The sequence below is a fragment of the Herpailurus yagouaroundi genome, unplaced genomic scaffold, assembly GCF_014898765.1.
Source record: "Herpailurus yagouaroundi ecotype Mexico unplaced genomic scaffold, PumYag 163, whole genome shotgun sequence".
Classification (NCBI taxonomy): domain Eukaryota; kingdom Metazoa; phylum Chordata; class Mammalia; order Carnivora; family Felidae; genus Herpailurus; species Herpailurus yagouaroundi.
Genome location: NW_024412404.1, coordinates 16128579 through 16152299, shown reverse-complemented (window position 1 = coordinate 16152299; position 23721 = coordinate 16128579). Strand labels below are relative to the sequence as shown.

Sequence of the window (23721 nt, the reverse complement as noted above, 5' to 3'; positions counted from 1 at the left end):
CTTTGGGCAAAAGAGGTGAGGGGCATCTCTGGCCTTATGGCTTGGTCTCTTGAGAGGAGGGATGCCCCACAGACAGTCAAAAACCCACAAACCAGTATATAACCCAAGGCCTGGCCCTAGCTCTGCTCCAACTAAGGTAGCGGAGGAGATAAAGGACCCACAATACCATCCCCAAAGGGCCTGTTCTCCCTGCCAGAGGCTGTGATTGGGCCTCACTGTGGAAAGAAGGTGGACCTGAGCCTCCAGTGGGCTGCTAGGCTGCCATGAGAGGCTGAATGGGGCAGGCCTGGCAAATTCCTTGACAAAGAAGGGAGGAGCGTGTGTGTGTGTGTGTGTGTGTGTGTGTGTGTGTGTGTGTGTACATGCATTTTCACACACTCTTATTGCTGCTGCTGCTGCCCTCTGGCAGGAAAGCAGCCTGTTCAACCCCTGTTGTAGCTTCATCACACCCAGGGGTGGGGACCTGCCCAAGGCTAGAGGTGGGGGTAGGGGTGGGGATGGAAGAGGGAGGACTTTGAGATTTCATTCTGGTCATTTTGAACAAGACCAGGTAGAAGGGCAGGGAGCCCCACCTCCCAGCTGAAGCTGAGCAGTGGTCCCCCACCCCCACACAGGGCCTGACTCTAATGTCTTCTGATGGGACAAATTGGTGAGCACGACTATTAGCTGGGTGACATCAAAAGGCATTAATCTCTGGTTCCCGAGCAAGACCAGCACCACATTAGTGCCTCGCACCCAGTCATTATTAAGACTTTAGCCCAAGGGTGTAATAAATGTTTTATGGCATGCAAACCAAGGTAATGGAATGCAAATCCCATAATATAGCCATACATTTATTTTCTAATGGAGCAAATGATGATGTATTTTATCTCAGAAGAGCTGCCGATAGGGTCTGCTTGGGAAATGCAAAGTTAGGGACCCAAAGGGTGAGTGGGTGGCCCTGCTAGGGTGGGGGCTTGGGGTGAGCAAGGGTGGGAGACGCATTGGGACTTCCCAGCAACGGTCAAGCTTTCATGCACACAAACCTCCTGGACAAGGCCATTGCTCTTGCTCTCGTACCCCCAAATGCCCTCCTTTTGGGGCATATATCGAACATTCTGAGGCTTAATTACATCCCCTTTGCAGAGTTCTCCCCCTCCCTGGAGCCCCCACCCCCACCTGGAGCTGCATACCAATAAGCTATTCAGCTCATATTGGCTTTCCAAAAATATGGCCACATTAAGGTGTGAAATGTTAATGGGATCGAGGGGGCACAGGGCTATTTCTCCCGTGGAGTTAGGACTTGGCATTGGTGCTGTTTTTATTAAGAGGCCAACACTGTTGAGTTGCAGCCCTGCGGCTGGTGGAGAAACCAGGCAGGCTACCCGGGGTGGCTGTGGCTTTGGGAAGGGCTTCGGGTAATTGAGCCCCCCAGGTCTTGCTGATTGCTGCTGCTTCAGAAAGAACTCTCTGATTATTCCAGTGGTCCCAAAAAGAGCATGTGATGCCTTCGACAATCAGAGGCCCTCTTCATTCCCAAGAATCTCCTTAGTGTCCTCTCTTGTCCAGCCCAGGCCCAGGCACACAGGACCCAGCTGGGCAGGGCCTCATGAGCCAAATACTGACACCTAAGGACCTGTTCTGTACCTAGATTTATGGGGGCACAAAGAAGTTCAGGACCTGTCCCTGCCTTCAAGGTACTGATGATCTAAGGAAAAGGACATGCATATAGAGGTATGAGGTTTAAGGGTCACCTCAGTGGCATATCTGAGGAGTCCATGTTTCCTTATAAGATTTCTAAGAAATAGAAAAGGCATCCATTGAGAAAAAGAGGAGAGTGTCCACCACTGACTAAGAGGAATCCTGGTGGTGATGTTGCTGTGGCTGGAGGTGGAGAAGACCTCTTAAAATTGGAAAGGTGAGACTTGGCTCTTTCCCCAGAGAGCTCACAGTAGGTGGTCAGTTCATACTGGCTTTGGAATGCCCTGGAATGTGGTTATCCTCCGAGGGCTGGGACTAGATCTAGTATTAGCACTTTGATGCTTGACAATACTTTTGATCTTCTAATATGCCTTCTTGTTTTATAGAATAATATTAACACCAATAATAATTAATTGAGAAATTATATCAGGCCCTGTGCTGAGAACTTCATTATCTCATTGAATCTTAAAACGATCCTAAGAGAGAAGTACCTTTATGATTCCCCCTGAGGAATAATAATGAGGAAACATGTCTCAGAGCGAGGCTTGTCCAAGTGAGCAAGAGCTGGGACTATAAGTAGATCTCTTTGCCTCCAGAGCTCATCCTGTATGGTCTGCCCCTCTAAATCCAAGGTAACAGAGGTCAGAGGAGTAAAGAACTGTGTTGAAGGATACACACCCAGTTGGTGTGATCAAGGGAAGGCCTCTGGCTGCAGGCCTTGCTAACTCCTGCACCACAGTGAGCAGCTCTCGGTTTTCATGTGTGTATTATCTCAGGCACAGTCTCCCTAGGTCCAAGTGGCTGATGCTCTGTCTACATTCAATGAGTCTGTGCCAAGAAAAACTATTATCTCATCCTCAGATAAGTCAAATCATGGATGAACACAAATAAAATAAAAGCAAATCTGGTGTTCCAAATAATTCTGAACTCACCCTAATTTGAAGATTCCCCATTGATTTACCTGTGCCAAACATGGATGCTATAGGTTGATTGCCCTTTTGAAGGATACTTGAGCTGGAATGAGTTGTGCTTAGTTCTGCTCTGGTTTGATCTCCTTAAATCCCCAGAGCAGCCCTTTATAGACCATTGTCCTCCAAGGCCCAGAGAATGAGTCAAGCCCTCTCTGGGGGAAGAAAGACAGTAGTAATCTACTCTGAATTCTTTAGGCTGGGCCTAGAGACACATGGGCATGGATGCCCAACAACCTGAACGGGGCCAGACTAGGGTGTGACAAGAGGAGCCTAGGGCACAAATTTAAGGAGGCACTCACTCCCAGAATCACACTAGCACAGACCTTAAAAACAACTGCCACTGAAATTACATGCTCTAGGCACCTCTCTTGCCAGGGCCTAACTCTATCAAAATGAGAAAGAGGAAAGGAGCCCATGTCTCTTTGGCCCACTGTTGAGTTGGGGGAAGGTAATGGTGACTTCCAAGTGGTCGCTGTACCTAGATAGCTTGGGACTCGGGGACTGGATCAGCAACAGAAATTCTAAGGAAACTGACTCTTGCAAATGTAAACAGAGGGAACCTCAAGCTGTTCATTAGCCCACTTAAGTGAAAATTCAGGGGTTCAAGACTTAAGCAGGGCTGGATCTAGTTATCCAACACCCTCAGCAATCTTTTTCTTTCCACCTCACAGCTCTGCTTTCCTTGAAATTCTTCCTGGACACAGACTAATTGAAGGTAGACAGGGGATCACTTGGACCTGGGATAATACACACACAGAAAAAGCAAGAGCTGTTTGTAGTGGTGCAGGAGACAGCATGACCTGAAGCCAAAGGCTCTCCTACAGGAAGGAATGAAGTGATGGCTTCACTCTACGGCTCAGGAAGCAGCTCTGGAGATAGGGCAAGAGAGCCACAAACAGTCCCAGGCCTATTTCCGGCAAACCCCAATGGAAAAAAGAGCTTCCCCTCCACAGTAGTTGAAGCAACACTGTTCATTAGCCCAGCTTCAGTTCCATGCCCATCACTGACCTAATCCCCGTGGCCAGGGGGCTGACCTGCTCTGACTGGCTAGATCTAGTCTTGGGCTGATCCCTGGGGACCCTAGACATTCAACCCCATTTGAAACTATGTATACTTAGGGAAAGAGATATGAATTCTCTGGAGAATCTGGGTGCTCTGAGAGGAGGAATGGATGCTGGGCAGGCAAACTCAAGAGTTGAGTGGCGGCACCCACTAAAACGGTGGCTGCACCAGGCCTTCTCTGGGGACACAAGGCACCTGCTGCCCAAATGTGCATAATGTGTGATCCTCCTCTGGAAGCTTTCCTCAGGGACGAAATGCTTCTTACTCACCTTTGGCCACCTAACACTCTCCCCTAAGGGACTGGCCAGTGACTTACATTACAGTTTCTCAGTAAGAATTTGCTGACGTTATGAAAGAATGAATGAGGAACCGTGCTAGGGCTGGGCCCCAAACTTTTATTAACTGTGAGGTTAAAAGCTATCGAGGGTCAGGGGCACCACAAAGGGGCAGAGGGAGTGAGTCAATTAACACCTGCCTTTTTATTTCCAAATCGAATTGTTGCATGAGGTTTAGAGATGATGTAACCACTCGGCAGTGTCGGGGTAGGATTTATGAGCCATGGCATGTGGAGCAATGGTTTGAATAGGCAGCTGGTGAGAGGCATTTACCCCGACTGCCCTCACTTGGAAGTCTCCCTAAAATAATGGCTGCAAGGTACTTTGGCACTTATAAACCCCTCCCCCTGTAGCCAGAGTGGATCTGAGTTGAGTCACTTTTTCCTGGGCTGGTTTAGAAGGGTGTCCGGTTCAGGCATGGCTTCATGCAGGAAAGGGAAGGGAGTGGGAATATTCAGGAGTAGAGGGAGGAACGGGTAGACAGAATAAGAGATGAACTCCAACTGGCTCCCAGGAATGCGGACCTGACCCCACTGGAGTCTTCTGAGGTTTGTTTGCATTTGAGTAGGGAATGGTATTAGCCAACCCAGAGTTAATTCCATTCACTGTCTCCTACCAGGATTAGCCTCTGCTGGGAGTCTCTGGGAATGGAGTTGGTATGGTTGGACTCACTGACCACTCCATGGCCTACTGTAGACAAGGAAAGAAGGCACACCTCCCCTCTAGCCCTTCCCACCAGTGTCTGGGACTGAATGATGGATTTTCGACTGGGTCATTAAGTGCTGATTAAAGTACTAGGGAAAAGAACAGGAGGGGGAAAAAAAACACAACATCGAATGTTGTACATACATACACACTCCCACCCCAGGCACCCCCCTTCCCTTTTCTCAAGCTGCCTCAAGTTTGTTCCAACCCTCCATTGGAAATGCTATAAAAGGCCAGGTTAATTAAGTCCTATATATTACCAGCACAAACACTTCCAACTTTATTCTGGCGGCTCAGTGAGTGAGGAGGAGGCCAGGCAAGGTCCAGGCAGCTCAGGGTAATAAAACAGAAGACTCAATTACCTTGTACATTTGCAGTTTTTATAAAATCATTTAAAGTTCTCCCAATGAAAAGCACAGTGGAGAGGGACTGGAATCCTGAAATCCAGCAAGAGCTTAGAGAACCAGGGATTTTAGAGCAGCTATAGTTAAGAAAATCATCTTGTCCATCCCCCTACTTCTGGGAAGGGAGGCCAAGGCAAATTATGAAGGAAGGAGAAAGGGAAAAGGACCCCCTAACCATACACTGAGTTCCCACTGAGTCTGGAATACTATGCTGGCACCTTACTTAACCTGTTCTGGTAGGTATTATCCCCATTTACAGATGAGAAGACTAAGCAGAATGAGTCTATGTTACCCAACCAAGAGAGACCCAAAATCCAGAGCCTGTTATACTCTGATTCTTGCCCCTCCCTTTAAGCTACCAGGCCTGTATCTGTACAACATAGCCCAATGTTAAGAGAACAGTCCCTGGAGTCCATGTGAACCCCTGGATTCAATCACTTCCTAGCTGTGTGCCTTTGGACAAATTATTTAACTTCTCTGAACCTTAGTAAGTAGTCTCCTCATCCTTGAAAACAATTTTAGTACCTTCCTCACAGCATTGAGGATTAAATGGGGGGAGGGGCAACTGGATGGCTCAGTTGGTTGAGCATCTGACTCTTGATTTCAGCCCAGGTCATGATCTCACGATTTGTAAGTTCAAGCCCTGCACTGGGCTCTGCACTGACAGTGTGAAGCCTGCTTGGGATTCTCTCTCTCTCTCTCTCTCTCTCTCTCTCTCTCTCTCCCTCCCTCCCTCTCTCTCTTCCCCTCCCGCTCTCTCTCAAAATAAATAAATACACTTTTTAAAAAAGAGGATTAAATGGGACGGTGTGTAAAATGCTCAGCCCACAGCTGATACATACTGTACAGTATGATGCATACTGGTTATTATCGTGATTATTATGCAAGCTATCCTTCAACTTGTCATGACCAGCTCATTACATTAGCCAGGGTGACAGCAAGTGAGCCAGTTACACTAGCCACGCTCCTGTGCTAAAGGGACAGAGGAGCCCTCCCAGCTTCCTCCTCTACACCACAGAGAGCCAATTCACAAATAGATTACCCTACTTCTTAGTCTCATCAAAGGACAGGAACCTCTTTCCTGCTGACAGATAAGTAAAAAAACAAATTGGGTGTTTTTTTCTTCTTCAAAAAACAGAAACTGGGGCATCTGGGTGGCTCAGTTGGTTAAGCATCCAACTTCGGTTCAGGTCATGGTCTCGTGTTCGAGCCCCCTGTAGAGCTCTGTGCTGACAGCCCAAAACCTGGAGCCTGCTTCGAATTCTGTGTCACTCTCTCTGCCCCTCCCCTGCGCATGCTCTCTCTCAAATATAAACATTAAAACAATTTTTTTAAACAGAAACTGTTCAGTTGTTCAATATACCTGCTCTTTCAGGAATGGGAGTATAAAACTTCAATTTAATAGCTGCCCCCAGAGAAAGAAATTATTCTCTGAACACTAGACACAGTGACTCAGAGCAATGTTTCCCAGAAGGTTGGAGAGAATTTAAGCCCAAAGTTCCCTCATCTCGACCAAATGTCTCAGGGCCTCAGGGGGAGGACCTAAGTGAGGATGGAGCTAAAAATGTGTGCAGCTACCCCATCAGGGAGGCGGTGTATGGCATGTGGAAGATACTTTAACCACTGTGTGTTGACTGAATGAAGGGTGTTGTGTTACTCTCAAGTCCTCTTGTGTGGGAAGCTTCCTCTGAGCTAGGCCCATGAGGCATGCTGTATTTTCCAAAAATGGCCACAGTAATATTTCCAATCCCACCTGCTCTTCTAGAACCTTAACACTCACCCATCCAGAAGGTAAGTCTACTTCTCCTCTCTTGAAGTTGGTAGGACTTTGTGGCTACCTCAACAAATGATATGTCACCAATGTGATACTGTACAAGTAGCAAAACTAAGTCATAAAAGGCAATGTGGCTTTCACCTGGCTCTCTCACACAGGAATCTAGCTACTATATTGTGAGGAAGCCAAAGCTATACAGGGAAGTCACATATAGATATTCTGGCCAAGAGTCCCAGCTAAGGTCACAGCCAAAAGCTAACAGCCAGCACCAGCAACCAGACATATGAGCAAAGGAGCCCCCAGCTACTGAGTCACCAGGAGCCTTCAGATCGTCCAGATGAGACCACACATTGGGAGCAGAGACAAGGCATCCATGCTGTACCCTATTCAAATTGCTGACTCCAAGAGTCTATAAGCATAATATATGGCTGTTTTATACCACTAAGTTTGGGATAATTTTTAACTTAGCAATAGACAAACAGAATAGCCAACCATGCCTTTCAATGCCAGGTTCAGTTCTGGGGGCTGCTATGTAAGAGGGTCATTCACCAACTGAAGAAATTCCTGAGCATTATATAATCAGGATGGGAGGGACATGGAATTCTGACCTTAATGTTGACAGCTGGAGATGGAGTCTGGGTAGGGAGAGGGTTCAGTCATGATCTTCTTTTCCTTGACGAAGGAACAGGCTTGTTCTGGGCAGCAGTGTGGCACAGCAGGACAGGAATAGACTTTGGAGTCAGATGACCCTAGGCTCCAGCTTTCCTTTCTCCCTTCTCACTAACTCTGTGACTTGGAAAAGTCAGGCCACTTCTCTGAACCTCAGATGGGAGTAATAATGTTTCTCTTGCATTATGTTTACACACATTAAATAAGATCAATACAGGTGACTTGCTTAGCACAGAGACCCTTAATGTTCTCATAAAATTTATTCTGGCTTCCCACTCAAAGCATCAAATAAATAGGAGGTATTTATGGAAAGGATGCTGCATGACATCTCTTCTGGGTTAAGGATGGGAAAGAGGATTCCAGCATAACTCCTTATCTCAGCAGAGTGCTGGAAATAGGCATAAGAAGGTGAACACAGATCAAATGTGTGGCTTTAATAGCAGCAAATGCCCAATAACTGCCAAAGGAAGAAGTGCAGTTGTAGCCTGGCATTTTCTCTGTAAGGAGATCTTTAATGAAGCATTCATATTCTTTAATAGTTATAAGATTACTTAGGCTTTCTATTCTTTTGTCAATTTTGATACCTTGTGTTTTTTCTAGGACTTTGTCCATTTTATCTAAATTTTCAAATTTATTGGCTTTGTTCAGCTTCCTTTTTAATCAATCATGAAGCACCTCCTTTTCTCAAACCCTTAAAATTAGGTTGTGGGGTCACTCCATGGACTCTTGTCTAGTGGTCATGGAGGTAATGGTTTTTGGTTTTTTTTTTAATGTTTATTTATTATTGAGAGACAGAGACAGAGTGCAAGTGTGAGAGGGGCAAAGAGAGGAGACACAGAATCCGAAGCAGGCTCCAGGCTCTGAGCTGTCCGCACAGAGCCCAACGTAAGGCTCGAACCCACAGACCGCAAGATCGTGACCTGAGCTGAAGGTGGACTCTTAACCAACTGAGGTACCCACGTGCCCCATGGAGGTAATGTTTTTGCCATCACCCATACAACAACCTGTGGGGAGTCCCCAGGTACATTTTCCTGGACACGCCCCGCCCAGTGCAGAGTGGTGAAGGTACTCTGAGCGTTAGCAAATTAGAACTGCTACCTTTAACTCACCCAGAAAGTTCAAGGGAAAGCCAAATTCCTTCCCAGCCTAGGCTCCTAAAGACAGCTCAAATGTGCCCCTGGAGGATTGTGGTTAGGGTCCATTTAGCCATCTCCTCCACCCTGCCTCCAGTGTATAGCCCCTGCACCTTCTTCTCTCCTCACTGATTTCCCAAGCTGAACAGGCTGTGTGACCTCACTTTGACAATAGTCAGGCGTGTCCCACTCATCCGTGTTGCTAGTTTATGTCCCCACAGAGGACAAGCAACATCTAGCAGCTGGGACATGGAGACACAGGGGGAAGCTTATAGGGTGATGAGGCGTTATCTGTTTATCCAGGTGACCTCAGGTGTGTTTATGCTAAGTGAGAAATGAACAGGCATGACCTCAGCAATGGTGAGAGGTGTGTTTGGGGTATACCCCACTGTTCACCTTTCCCAAGGGAGCCCCTTCCTTCTTGACAGTTTCAGAGAAACTATATAGGATGGTATCGGTGGCTGATGCTCCTAAGCCCTTACCTCCTGGGGAGTGCCCAGCTTGCAACTCCTTCCTTCCATCTCCCTCATCTGTTGGGTCCTTCCTGCTACCCAGAAGCCTCCACCCCAGAAAAGCAGCCATCCCTGAGCTCTGTCTCTTCCAAGGGTGGTTGCCCTGAGGGCCCTGGCAGCCTTGTCCCCCATCTGGCACCCAGCTGAGGACAGCAGAGGACATAAACAGCTGCCGGGCCTGTCTCAGGGTCAAAGGTCCCAGCAGACTGAGTCAGAAATTGGCTACTCAGCCAGCACTGGAAACTGGTGCTTTGAGGGATGAGTCACTACCCAGCTGGGCACTGAAGGGGTTAAAGGAACATGGTAGAAGATAGGAGAGCAGGGGCACACTGCACTGCTGGAAAAAAGCTAGCCTTGTGCATGGATAATTAGAACTGAACATCAGTAAACAATGCCTTTTCCCCTCATTAAGGACAAATCTGTATGTATAATGTGCCTATTTTCTCTTTCATTAACTTATAAATGGCCACTACTTTAAAGCCATTTAACTAGCAGTTTTGACTTGCCCATCAGCTCTGGGTCTGACATGTTTTCACCTCTCCTGCACAGACAGAGGTCCCCACCTCAGCACCAGCTCCCATGAAGGGAGAGGCCCTGTGCGTGCTCCTCTGAGATGCCACAGACAGGCTCCTCTGGCACAGCCAGGGCACAGCCTCAAGTCAGTGGCCAGAACCGATTCTGAGTGCTCTTTTTGAGGAAGACATGGTCACAGCTAAAGCGGAGCTCTGGGCGCCCCACTTCTGCTCCTGACTGTTCACTGTTTGTTCTCTCCCAGGAACAAGTCAGTCAGGAAGCCCCGCTGCAGCCATGGCTTTTAAAGACGTCCAGAAGACATCATGGAACCAGAGGTGGGGATTCACCAGTGAAAATTACTCTAACCAGCCACAACATAAAATCTTTAGAGAAGGTATGTACTGACTTGATCAGAGGTGCAAAAGGAAAGAATCTAAAGGGAAAGAACAAGTTCAAATGTCCACCAAGCCTCTGAGAATCACCACAAGAAAAACTCATGGTAAAGACTTCAGATCGTTTTCAGATGAGGATCCACAAGCGACTCATTAATTTACACAGTCCTTCTGAGATTGTTAAGCAGATTACTTCTATCAGTATTGAGCTAGGAGTCAAGATTGAAGTCACCATTGCAGATGCTTAAGTCAAACTTTTTATTAAACTGATTATCAGTTGTTGTTTAAAAAAAAAAAAATGATTTTGAGCATGGGCAGTAGAGACAGACCAAATCCTGGCACTTCCCCTCACTATGTGACCTTGGGAAAAGTACTTGGCCACTCTCTGCCTCAGTGACCTGGCCTATAAAATGGACATAGTAATCCCCACATCACATGATGGGCACCCAATAAATTACAGCCACTATTATTAATAATAAATTAATTGTAAAGAATAAATACACAATAATAAAACTCATGTAGCATTCTTGCCAAGAATGTTCAAACGATATTCAGTCATGACGAAACAATCAGACAAATCCAAATTCAGAGACATTCTAGAAAACTTGCCTGTAGGGGGGCGCCTGGGTGGCGCAGTCGGTTAAGCGTCCGACTTCAGCCAGGTCACGATCTCGCGGTCCGTGAGTTCGAGCCCCGCGTCGGGCTCTGGGCTGATGGCTCAGAGCCTGGAGCCTGTTTCCGATTCTGTGTCTCCCTCTCTCTCTGCCCCTCCCCCGTTCATGCTCTGTCTCTCTCTGTCCCAAAAAAATAAATAAACGTTAAAAAAAAAAATTTTTTTAATAAAAATAAAAAAAAGAAAACTGCCTGTACTCTTCAAAAATGTCAGTCATGAAAGACCAAAAGATAGATATAGATTGATTGATAGATAGATAGATAAAGGAACTGTTCTAGATTAAAGAAAACTAAAGAGACATATAGCTAAATGCAAAATGTTTTCCAGGTTTAGATTATAGATTTAAAAACATATATCTAGGGGCGCCTGGGTGGCGCAGTCGGTTAAGCGTCCGACTTCAGCCAGGTCACGATCTTGTGGTCCGTGAGTTCGAGCCCCACGTCAGGCTCTGGGCTGATGGCTCGGAGACTGGAGCCTGTTTCTGATTCTGTGTCTCCCTCTCTCTCTGCCCCTCCCCCGTTCATGCTCTGTCTCTCTCTGTTCCAAAAATAAATAAACGTTGAAAAAAAAAATTTAAAAAAATAAAAAAATAAAATAAAAACATATATCTATAAGGACCATTATTAGGACAATTAGGGAGATATGGATATCAGCTATATACTATATAATAGTAGTATAGTAATTTAAATTTCTTGGGTGTGATAATTACACTGTATAAATGTCCTAGTTCTTAAGAGACATGTGCTTAAATATTTAGGGATAAAGTGTCAAGATGTTTGAAAATAACTCTCAAATAGTTCTGAAAATCACACATGTAGATTCTGAGGACAAAAGACAGAAAGACAAGAGAATATGAGGCAAAATGTTAACAATCAGTATATCTAGGTAAGTATACATGTGTTCCTATTCTATTTTTCCAATTTATTTTGTAGATTGGAAATTTCTCAAAATAAAAAAAAAAATTTGAAAAGTGAAATCTTTTTTTAATGTCCTCTTTTAAAGTTTATTTATTTTTGAGAGAGAGAGAGATAGAATGCACACAGGGGAGGGGCAGAGAGACAGGCAGAGAGAGAATCCCAAGCAGGCTTCATGCTGTCAGCACAGAGCCTAATATGGGGCTTGAACTCACCAACTGGGAGATCATGACCTCAGCCAAAAGCAACAGTCAGACTTTTAACCAACTGAGCCACCCAGGTGCCCTGAAAAGTGCAACCTAATGGTTTTAAAAACTGTGATGCAGGGTAGCTACCTAGCTGACTGGGGAAGGAGGGGGTGACTGACTGGTTTCTGGACTTCTGGGATGCCCTGTTTCTTGAACTGGGTATGTTCACTTTGTGAGGATCCATTGAGCTGGGCACTTATGATTGCTCTTCTTTTTGTGTATATGTTACTTGTCAATAGGTAAGTTTCTTTAGAATAATCATAATAATAAAGCACCCCACAACCTCATATCCTCTGACCTGGTCCTGTAAATGCAATGATGGGCCCCAGGCTGGAGAAAAGGCTGGAACCGGGTCACCCTTCCCTAACGGTGTGTCACATCTGAGAGGACAGGAAATGGGGCCTGCAATGATGACAGCCTGCCTCGCAGCCTGACCCTGTGGGGAGATAGCAGGCACCATCCAGAAGGTGTCCCAGCCTGCCCCTCTGAGCCATGCCCAACTTCTGCTGCCATCCTTGCAGTGGGAGCTTAGCCTTGACTCCACCCTTCTCAGACCTCGGTATCCTCCTCCCCTGTCAGCCCTGTGGACCCAGATGGATGTGGGCTTGATGAGGCATCTCATCTTGTGAAAGAAGTAAGTCCAGGGGTCACATTTTCCTCTCTTTGCATTGTTCCCCCATGTGCTCGATCTGATATGCTTCACTACCTGGATGCCCACACATACTCACATCTCTGCATTTTGCAGATTAATTGCTCAAGTCTTCATCTGCCTGAATTAATAGGAATAAAAAAATGGCTAACACATAGAGCTTACTACAATGCCAGATCCTTTTCTAAGTACTTTATGCATATAACTCAACGCTTACAAAGCTGAGGCAGATAATTTTTTTAGCCATTTTACAAATGGGGGAACTGAGGCATAGGGAAGTAAAGTAATTTGCCCAAGCAGGTCTGGCTACATATTTGCAGGGCCCAGTGCAAAATGAAAACACGGTGGCAGGGGGTGGGGAGGCTTATTCAAAATTATTAAGACTTTCAAGGCACTAAGCATTAAGTCAAGTGTGGGGCTTATTTAAGGCTCCTGTGAGACTGCACAGGTCAGCAGCACTTGAAACCAGACTTGTGCACAAGACAAACCAGCAAGAAGCAGAGTAGAAACTTGACCCCCAGCTGTCTGATGCCAGAGTCCATCCTCCTAACCACTATGCTACCCTACCTCTCTAACTCCGAGTGTTCCTCCTCTCACCTTTTGGTAACTGTCCAAGAACTGGAGATCCTTACTCAGTACATCAGCACCGGTCTCTAAAAGCCAGGCAGACAGAACTGAAGAGTCATAGCAGTCTGCTGCCACAAGGGGTCACTGTTGAAAACAGGTCCTGTACAGTTTTTGACACCATACCCACAACTCAGTGCTGCCCTTGCTCCTCCAACCCCTGGACACGCACAGCGCACATGGGCCCCACACTTGGGCTCCAAGGTGCAATTCTTTTACTTCACACTCATATTTGCAGCCATTGTGTTCCCACAGCATGACCACTGCAGGCGTGTCTGGGTCAGAAGGGTTTCTGCCTGGCCACCTACTAGGTGGACACCAGCACGCCCCCTAACAAACATCTAGGCTATGATATTAGCTTGATTCACCTCTTCACATACCCCATTTCCTCATGGTGAGTTTCCCCCGGAGGTCCTTTCTATCTTTTCCTGCTAAAGGATCTCAGAGGAGCCCAACTCAGGTCATCAGAAACTAATCTAGTAATCTGAAACCCAAAAGGGAAGGGTCAGTCAGAGTCTTTACTCGAGTCCTCCCAAGAGGCTATTTGGCCCATATACAAATACTCCCACCTTTGTACACCAAAACCTTCTTAGAATCACAGTATTCCTTGTTGCACCCTTTTTCCAAAGCAATTTTTTTACATGTATTGATTCAAGTAATCACTACACCCAACATGGGGCTCGAACTCATGACCCCAAGATCAAGAGCCACATGCTCTTCTGACTGAGCCAGTCAGGCACCCGTCCAAAGCAATATGTTTGCCTATTTACCTCAGAGTTCCTTAACTAGGAAAAAAGGCATTACTTATTTGCTAGAAAATCTAATTTTGCCTTACTAGGAACTCCATTACACAAAGTTAACATGACTGATATATCAATGTCACACCCAGATACTTTCTTAATAACACAGGTGACTAAAAGGGGTTAGAGAATGAGGCTTTCAAGGATGAAGGACTGGAGGTGGGACGGAGCTAGTGACATTAGGTACTATAACCTCACTCATGCCCACGGCTAGTGAGGCCCAGAAATGTCTGGATTCCTCCCGGTACCATGGGCATCTCTGCAATCAGGCATCCACCCTCTGAGTTCCCCTGGTTAGAATGGTGGTCAGCTGCAAGTCTGCAAGTAACAATACCAACCAACAGTGGGCTAGAGCTTCATCATTCTCACCTGACAGGACTCCAGACGTTGGATGGTTACTGGCCTTGGTTTGCCAGCTCATAGCTGATATTATTACAGTTCTCTTGGTCTTTCCCTTGTGGAGGCTGATGGCTGCTGCGGCTCCAGCCTTTCAAGTCTGCATTCAAAGCAGAAAGGAGAAAGAGCAAGAAAGGACAGCATAAGCAGCATCCAATGGCTTTTATCAGGAAAGCAAAAGCCTTCCTAGAGCCCTAGAAGGTTTCAGCTTATGCCCTGTTAGTCTGAACTGTGTCATATGCCTTCCCTCCCTGCAAGGGAGTCTGGGGAAGTGAGCCTCTGGTCTGCAGCTCAGACATTATCTCCTCGAACAAAATTGGAATGTTGAAGCTTCCTCCTACAATCTTCCCAGGAGGTACTGGGCCCCAGGGCCCCTGCCCGACAACCCCAGGAACCCTCCCAGAGGAGCCCCTGCCTTCCTTCGGCCCTCTCAGTACGCCAGGCAAGAAGGGCCCACCCGGGATTCCCCCGAGCAGAAAGCCCAGCTGACTCTGCTTTGTACGAGGTGATTAATGGTGCTCTGGTGAGCTGGAAGGAGGTGGCTAATTAGCTGTGGACTGATTAAGGACAAGGCAGGCAAAGTTCCAGGCGTGATAAACATGAACTTTCCATCTTCCTCCCCCCTTCCCTCCCTCCCTCCATGTCCTGCCACCACCAGCAGAAGCCAGGCCTGTGGCAACCCTCACAGTGTGCCTAGCCAAGACACCACCAGATATCATCCAGCCCACCGTCGACACTGCCGGCCACCAACCAGACCACTGTGGCAGGGACGCACATACCGGATCTTCTTTCAGGGTTTGACTTCTCCAGCCTTTCCCCAACCTCCTGGCTCGCTAGCACGGAGGCATGCTATCATGCCCAGGGTTTCTAAAACAGTCTCTGCCTTAAAGAATCTACAGCTGAGGGCTGTAGAAATCCACACGGGGGTAAGCCTAGTATGATCTGGAGTTGCCAGGCAGAGTTCCGGGGAGGGGCCTCCGGTGGATTTTATGGGCGGAGTGGTCCTCAGGAGAGAAAGGCGGACACGTGCGCATGCGTGAAGGACAAACACGCTGCGTACAATCCTGCGCAGTGAGCAATCTGGAGACTACACGAGACAGGGGCGAAGGCGCGGGCAGGATGGGGAGAAGGACAAATAGGAAACAGGGGTTTAGATGTGTGTAGCACAGTTGCTACCAGTCTTGGGTCCAATACAACACGTGCATCCACGTGTGTGACGCCCTGTGGGCAGTACAGGGTGATCACCACCTCCAGCTGGGACATCTCGTCTATATCTCGCACTCCAGAGGGCACCTGCCAGGTACAGGCAAATTCATCCCGCTGTGGCTGAGCTGAGGTCTGGCAAAAAAGCTCTCTGACACAAGAATGTTACACAAGATAAGGCTGTGATAAGGACAAAGGATACATTTCCGCAGCAGATAACAGGAGAAATTCAGTGAGTGTGACCTCTCAGGTCTCTTTGTCTACACCCAAGAGACAGGCTTAGCAGCAGGCAGAGTGAATGCCTTTCCAGGGGAGGGCTTGGGAAGTAGCCCACCCCACCGACCTTTGCCTGGGTCACTCTTACCCATTCCTTGGTTCTCAGCTCAAGTGTCATTTCTTTGGGGAAGCTTCCCTGACCCCTCCTATATCAGATTCTCTGTATTTCCCTTTGTCAAGTGCATCACAGCTTATATATTAATGCATTTGGGTGACAGTTTGTCTTTACTACTGTAGATTCAATCAGCAAATACTAATTTTTGCCACAAAAATTTTGCCACAAACTGTTAAATTCAGAGAATACCGTGAGACATGGACGAGCCCTCATGAAGCTTATAGGTTAAGCATAAATATCAGCTGATAGCTAAGTAGGGGTCCACCCCAACTCCAGAGGTAAGACTCCTCGCAGCCCCAGAAGAACAATGGGACAGCTCAGGCCCATTCAACTCCTGGCCTCAAGCCACCCCAGAAGGGCCTCCAGGTGTGGGTGTGCAGGACCCAAGCTGCCTAAACTCCTCCTTCCCAATGGAGGCATTCCTTCCTCCAGCTGCTGTGAGCATTGGCTGTTAAGAGCTGGAGTCCCTCTCCAGGACTTGACCTCAGCCAAAGAGAGGCACGTCATTACCCAGAGTGATGTCTGACCTGATGTCTGGTCATTTGAAATGACAAAGGCCTGCACCCCCATCCTTGCCTCAATGCAGGACATTTTTGAAGAATCATCCCAGCTTCAGAGCTTCCCATGGGGCTGCTGAGTGATGTCTGCCCAGTCCTACCTCCCTCCACTTAAGCGGTTGTTCCTGAGAACACTCCCCAATAAGACTAGTATACACAAATCTTGAGTCTCATAGTTTGCTCCTGGGGAACCTGAAATCCACCCCAGTGTGTGATTGCATCTGTCTGGAAGAAAGGCTCCTGTTTCTAATCTGCATGTAGTTGTCCTTTTATGACTTAGCAGTAGCCAGGTCCACCCCCCCCCCACCACCACCACCAACTTGAGCACCTAACGGAGAACACAAGCCAGCACCAGAGTGGCCTTGGCACAGGCATGGGGAGGGAGTCGAGCCTTGTAGCCGAGTGATTTAGAAGACCCTAGAGGAATGTATATCTGTGAGAAGAAGCCCACCAGCCCCTGGAGTCTGATTCTAGCTGATTAAGAAGCACCCAGGGCCAGTATTTCAGCAAGACAACTGGGAAATAAGCTGAGAGAAATTGTTAATCTAGGGATTCCCAACAATGTGGAAGGTGTCAGACCAGCCCCGAACACCCTAACTCAGGCCCAGTGTGTGGGAAGTGAGAACTCTCCTGGGTGGGTGCAGAAGGGGGGTGGGAGAAGCAGGAGGGAATTAGACTAGCACAAACTTCGTAATTGAAATCATTAATAGCAGTAAAATAAGTTGTCCATCCTACATGTAATTTGTAGTAATATTTGGTTACTGAGATTAATTTCTAGTAATGAAATACTAATTAAACCATTTATTGAGTAATGTATTTTCTTGGTGGTGTTTTATGGGTGTTCACTTATAAATATTTTAATTACTTTTGCTAAGTAATTAGAATTTACTAAATAATTTCCAAACTATTTATTAATTTCTAACAATTCTCAGCCAACCAACAAGTAATTGTTTTACTTTATATCAGTAATTAAAGTCTTTTTTTTTTTAACTTTGAGTGAAGAGAAAGACAGTAATAAAGACAGTCTGTTCTATCACGCAGGGTTGGGTGTATTAAAGCAAAAACAGACATAAAAATCACCCCCTTAATCCAACATTACTTAAACACTGTTACCATTTTGGGGTTTTTATTTGTTTGTTTATATCTTAAGAGAGTTTTTGTATGGGTGGATGTTTTTTGTTTTTTTTTTTTTTTCAAAATTGAGATAACAACTATATACTTTCTGGCCACAGAACTCTGCCAGTTTTTTAAAAAAAATTTTCATGTTTATTTATTTTTGAGAAAGAGAGGGAGACAGAGTGTGAGCAGGGGAGGGGCAGAAAGAGAGGGAGACACAGAATCCAAAGCAGGCTCCAGGCCCTGAGCTGTCAGCACAGAGCCTGATGGGGGTGCTCTAACCCATGGACCAAGAGATCATGACCTGAACCAAAGTCAGATGTTAGACAAAGATTCTCTTGAACAGTTTAAGAGACTTTCTACCTCTAAGCACCTACTATGTGTCAGACACTATGCAAAGTAATTTATGTACTCTGCCTCTATCTCAACACCTTAGTAATGAATGGCTCTGTGGCAGTGACCTTGTGTAAAACTGGGCCTCCTCATGGTGCAGTCTCAGCATAAAGTCATCTTCAATAAAATAATGGTCTGGGAGAAAAAAAATTACTGAAATAAATGGCTATACTTTTTTTTTTTTTTTAATTTTTTTTTTCAACGTTTATTTATTTTTGGGACAGAGAGAGACAGAGCATGAACGGGGGAGGGGCAGAGAGAGAGGGAGACACAGAATCAGAAACAGGCTCCAGGCTCTGAGCCATCAGCCCAGAGCCCGACGCGGGGCTCGAACTCACGGACCGCGAGATCGTGACCTGGCTGAAGTCGGACGCTTAACCGACTGCGCCACCCAGGCGCCCCTATACTTTTATCTATAAAAATAAGATCATAGTGAATATAGTTCTGGGGACCTGCTTTTCACACTTGAAATGTTATAAACATCTTCCTATATGAATAAATATGGAGGAGCAGCAGTGTCTTTTTCATAGCTGCATAGTATTCCATGACGGTAGCCCCATTTAACATCTACTCCATGATTGCTGAAAATTTGGGTTGTTTTCAGTTGTCCACTATTGTGAACAAAACTATAATGAATGTCGTTATTCACAGAGCTTTGTACAACTGTCCAACTATTTCTTTAGAATATGTTCCTAGAAGTAGAATTTCTGCATCAAAGTGCATAAACATTTTTAAGACTTTTGATTCATACTGTCCAAATACCTTAAAAAAAGACTGGGCAAATTTGTACTCCCACCAGTAGAGTTGAAAGACCTATTTTCCTGCGTTGTGTAAAATTATTATTATTTTAAATCTCATGTCATTTGTTCTTGCTCCCTGTCTAAGCGAGGAAGTGGCTCAGAGGCATTCCGAATCACAGAGTCTCACAAACTGCTTCTGCATTGGCTCAGGAGAAACATGGTCAGTTGGCTCATAAAGACTGGGGCTCCTGGGGGGCTCAGTTGGTTAAGCCTCTGACTGTTGCTTTCCGCTCAGATCAGGATCTCACAGTTTTGTGAGTTCAAGCCCCGCGTGGGGCTCTGTGCTGACAGCACAGAGCCTGCTTGGGATTCTCTCTCTCACCCCTCCCCCACTCACTCTATCTCTGTCTCTCCCAAAATAAATAAATCCAAAAAAAAATGAAAGACCTACATTCTGTGTCCTCATAACTTAAGTAGCACCAAATGTTTAAAACTGTTCCCTACCACGCCAGTCCCCTTCCTTACCCCACCCCCACCCAGTCTCCTTTCCAACTCTGTATCCCTTCAGGGGGCTTGTCTCACTGCTGGCAGATGCCCGCCCCATGTACTGGCAGAATAGGCACCTATCTGTAGGTTCTCTCTTTAGCTCTTGACAAAATACCTCCACCACCAGGATGTTGCAATGCCTAAAACTTCTTCCACTGGTGGCATACACTAAGCAGTTTCCAGCACATTCAGAGGCTAGCCTGGGTGGCATGATCTAGTAAGTTTTTCTGAGTCTCTCCCATCTTCTTTCTGATGCTCCTCCCTCACCCACTGCCAAGTCACCTGGTGCCTTTGACCATCCAAAGTCTCCATCCTTAGCTCCATTCCCCTCCTCTGACAGAGCCACCTTGAATAATTTTTAGTACCAAAGACCAAAAAAACCTTCCTAGAGGAGAGGATTCAACAAGTCTCTGAATAAAGAGAGGGAGACAAATTCCTGGGGGAGAGAGTCAAGAATGACTTGAGAGAAGGCTTGGTGTGGAGACACAAGGGGTGGGGGTGGGGGGGGTTACTGAAGTTGCTCCTTCCCAGAAGGGAAGAGCTGGTGCTCAATCCATGTTTGTTGTTTCTCCAAAGAATGAATAATTCCCACAGGCACCCTGCATTATTCTCCTTTATTCTCTGTATCCATTTCCTCTCTCCCCCTAAAAAGTGTCACATCTCAGGCACCTCTCCATGCCCTCAAAAGAGGAGAGGAAGATGTGCAAGAACCCCCTCCAACACTGCTCCCCACTTCCCAGAGAGATCAAGGAAAACCAGGCCTGGCTGCCCTTAGCAGAAATCCCCCCCCCCCCCACTTCCCTGTAAACCAGAATAGAGCTCATTTTAATAATAGCTAACCTATTGAATCCTCACACAGTGATAGCACTCTGTTAAGCACTTTACACACGTGATATCACTTAAATGACATATTTATCTTTTTTTTCTTTTTTAATTTTTTTTTAACATTTATTTATTTTTGAGACAGAGAGAGAGCGAGCATGAACAGGGGAGGGTCAGACAAAGAGGGAGACACAGAATCTGAAACAGGCTCCAGGCTCTGAGCTGTCAGCACAGAGCCCGACACGGGGCTTGAACTCACGGACCACGAGATCATGACCTGAGCTGAAGTAGGCCGCTTAACCGACTGAGCCACCCAGGCGCCCCATAAGGACATATTTATCTTTACTTAACTAATGAGAATAGGAGACTCAGAGTTTAAGTCAAGCGTTGCCAAGTAGGAGAACCCAGGCTCAACATCCAGCTTTCTCTAATTTCCACAGCCCAAATGTTTTAAGCATCATATTCTATTGTCTCCACACAGTAGGTGTCTTCACACAAGGTAAAGATAGAAAAAAAGAGAGGAAAAGAGGGAGGAAGAAAAAAAACCTTTACATCGCTGTAATGCAGGGGAAACAGTGTCATTTGCCAGAAACACAATTAAAATGTTGGTCTACATGTCACCTAAAGTTATCAGTTCTACTTGGGAAAACATTGGAATATTTTATCTCTGAGTTCCCTTTATAGTACATAGTTCTAGAGTCTCCAAGGGTTAAATAGGCTATTTTATTTTTTATTAAAAAAAATTTTTTTAATGTTTATTTATTTTTGAGCGAGAGACAGAGACAGAATGTGAGTAGGGGAGGGAAAGAGAGATAGGGAGACGCAGAATCCAAAGAAGGCTCCAGGCTCTGAGCTGTCAGCACAGAGCCCAACATGGGGCTCAAACCCAGGAACTGCAAGATCATGACCTGAGCTGATGTCAGCGCTTAGCCGACTAAGCCCCTCAGGTGCCCCTAAAAACAGGCTATTTTCTAAAGGAAAACTAGATTCCACAGGCCGTGGGCATGTGGGTAGTAAAATCCTAAAGGCAGATGCTGAATCTTATTTATCTCTATATTCTCCATAAACATTTAATACAGTGTCTGGCTGAGGGTGGATTTGTGGAAGATGAATTATGAATTCCTTTCCCCTCTCTGGGTCTTAGTAGCTGGACTAGCTGATCCTTAAGGTGCTTTTCACTCTGCAAAGCATTGGTCCATTGGATTTCAGTGGTTGCTTTCTTACTGGTTGGCTTCCTGCTCCATCACTGCTGCAGAACTCTAAAGATAGCTCTCCAAGATTTCCATCCCCTGGTTATTCAAACACCAATCCAGGTGCTGCTGCTATGAAGGGCTTTTACAGATATAATTAAAGACCAAATTAGCTGACCTTAAGATACAGAGATAATCTCGTAGGCTTAACCCAATCAGATGAGATTTTTTTTTTTAAAGCAATGAGTTTTCAGGGGCACCTGGGTGGCTCGGTCAGTTAAGCCTCTGACTCTTGATTTTGGCTCAGGGCATGATCTCACAGTTCGTGAGTTCGAGCCCCAAGTCTGGCTCTGCACCAGCAGTGTGGAGCCTGCTTGGGATTCTATCCACACCCCCCCCGGGGCCCTCCTCTGCTTATACTTTCTTGCTCTCTCTCTAAAAATAAATAAATAAACTTAAAAGAAATTTAAAAACATGAAAGCAATGAGTTTTTTCCCACTGGTAGCAGAAAAAGAAATCAGAGAGATTCAAAGTGTGAGGGGAATTGAACCTAGAGGAATTTCTCTGCTGCTAAGATAGAGGGAGCTACATGGAAGGACCTGAGAGAGACACCCCATCCCATCCCGGCCCCCAAGAAGAAGGGGACCTCAGTCCTAAAGCTCCCAGGACCTGAAATAGCCAACAACCTGAATGAGCTTGATTCTTCCCCAGAGCCTCCAATAAGAGCTCAGCCTGGCCAATATCTTGATTTTGACCTTGTGAGATCCTGAGCAGAGAACCCAGCCAAGCCACCTGGACCTAATGACCTCTGGAACTGTGAGACAATAAACGGTGTGGTTTTAAGCTGCTACAACTGTGAGAATTTGTTATGCAGGAACAGAGAATGAATGGGATTCTCTACCTTATTCCTACCAACTCTTGATGTTGTCGTTGTTATTATTATTTTGGGGAAAGGAGAAATCGATTTAGGGAATTTTGAGCTAAGGCTTCTTTCCATCAATTTCACGTGAGTCTAACAAGCAAATATTAAGTATTAAATTCCTGCTGTGTCCCTAGGTCCTCTATTGGAGGGCAGTATGTAATTTTGAGGTACAATAGTGTAGAATAGACAAGGTGAGCAGGAGGAGTGTGACATAGATGGCAGAATAGTGTGCATTGCAGATGTTGAGTGGGCTTCATGGACTAAGTAAAACATGAATACTGGAGAGATTTAAAATTGGCAGAGAAAGGGGAAGGGTGAGAGATACTCTGGGTAGAGAGCAAAGCACAAACAAAGGAGTAGAGGTAAGAATGAGCACGATGTTGATCAATGTTGGCTCCTGAGGGCAGAAAAGTTTCTCAAGCCCTATCACTGGAAATTAGCTACTGTGCCATGCTACCAGTTGACAAGGCCAGTTAAATAAATAGTGTGTTTCTAAGCAGAAGTGGAGGCTGGCTTAGTCTTGGACAAGGAAAGGTGAAAGGAAGGTCTGGGAAGGAGAAGCAGAAAGAACAACAACAAAAAAAAAATCAAAACTTGCCATGAAACAGATCCAAGTTACAGTAAAGAGATAAAAGCCAAGAGGGAGGACACAAGGACATAAGCACATTCTTGGGTGTCCACTTCCACTACAAAGGGAGGCGGAGGAGAAAAAACATCAGCCTTTGAGCCTCATGCTTTATATAAGAGATTATGCAGGTGAAAGTCCGTACCTTGAATAGATTGGCACGCTACAAGAGATTGCCCATGTCGGGAAGCAGGGAAGGGCCCCCAGGTCAGGCTCCACTCTAAGTATGGAACTTGCTTAAGGTTTTCTCTCTCTCCCTCTGCTTCTCATCCCTGCTCATGCACACACACACACTCTCTCTCTCTCTCAAAAAAAAATAAATAAGTGGTCAGTTAAGTGTCCAACTTAGCGCAGGTCCTGATCTCGCAGTCATGGGTTCGAGCCCTGTGTCAGGCTCTGTGCTAACAGCTCAGAGGCCTGGAGCCTGTATCAGATTCTGTGTCTCCATCTCTCTTTGCCCCGCTCCCACTCGCACTCTGTCTCTCTCTCTCAAAAATAAATCAACATTTAAAAATTTATAAAAATAAATACATACATACAATTCTTAAAAAAGATTGGGGCACCTGGGTGGCGCAGTCGGTTAAGCGTCCGACTTCAGCCAGGTCACGATCTCGCGGTCCGTGAGTTCGAGCCCCGCGTCGGGCTCTGGGCTGATGGCTCGGAGCCTGGAGCCTGTTTCCGATTCTGTGTCTCCCTCTCTCTCTGCCCCTCCCCCGTTCATGCTCTGTCTCTCTCTGTCCCAAAAATAAATAAACGTTAAAA

At 46.1% G+C, this 23721-nt stretch overlaps 2 long non-coding RNA genes across 4 annotated transcripts in view; one reads left to right on the top strand and one right to left on the bottom strand.

Annotated features, from left to right (window-relative positions):
• The window catches only part of LOC121036827 (uncharacterized), a 109721-nt gene that overhangs the window by 20045 nt on the left and 65955 nt on the right, over positions 1 to 23721 (bottom strand). The window contains exon 4 of the long non-coding RNA XR_005793491.1: positions 14428 to 14554. This is a non-coding gene — a long non-coding RNA (uncharacterized LOC121036827). The remainder of the gene's footprint in view (positions 1 to 14427; positions 14555 to 23721) is intronic.
• On the top strand, positions 8531 to 16911 carry LOC121036826 (uncharacterized). 3 transcript variants are annotated; one of them, XR_005793489.1, is made up of 3 exons: positions 8531 to 8573; positions 10021 to 10257; positions 15116 to 16911. It is a non-coding gene; the product is annotated as an uncharacterized LOC121036826 (long non-coding RNA). The 3 variants fall into 3 exon arrangements; XR_005793490.1 differs by having other exon boundaries at positions 15113 to 16911; XR_005793488.1 differs by lacking the exon at positions 15116 to 16911 and having other exon boundaries at positions 10021 to 10429.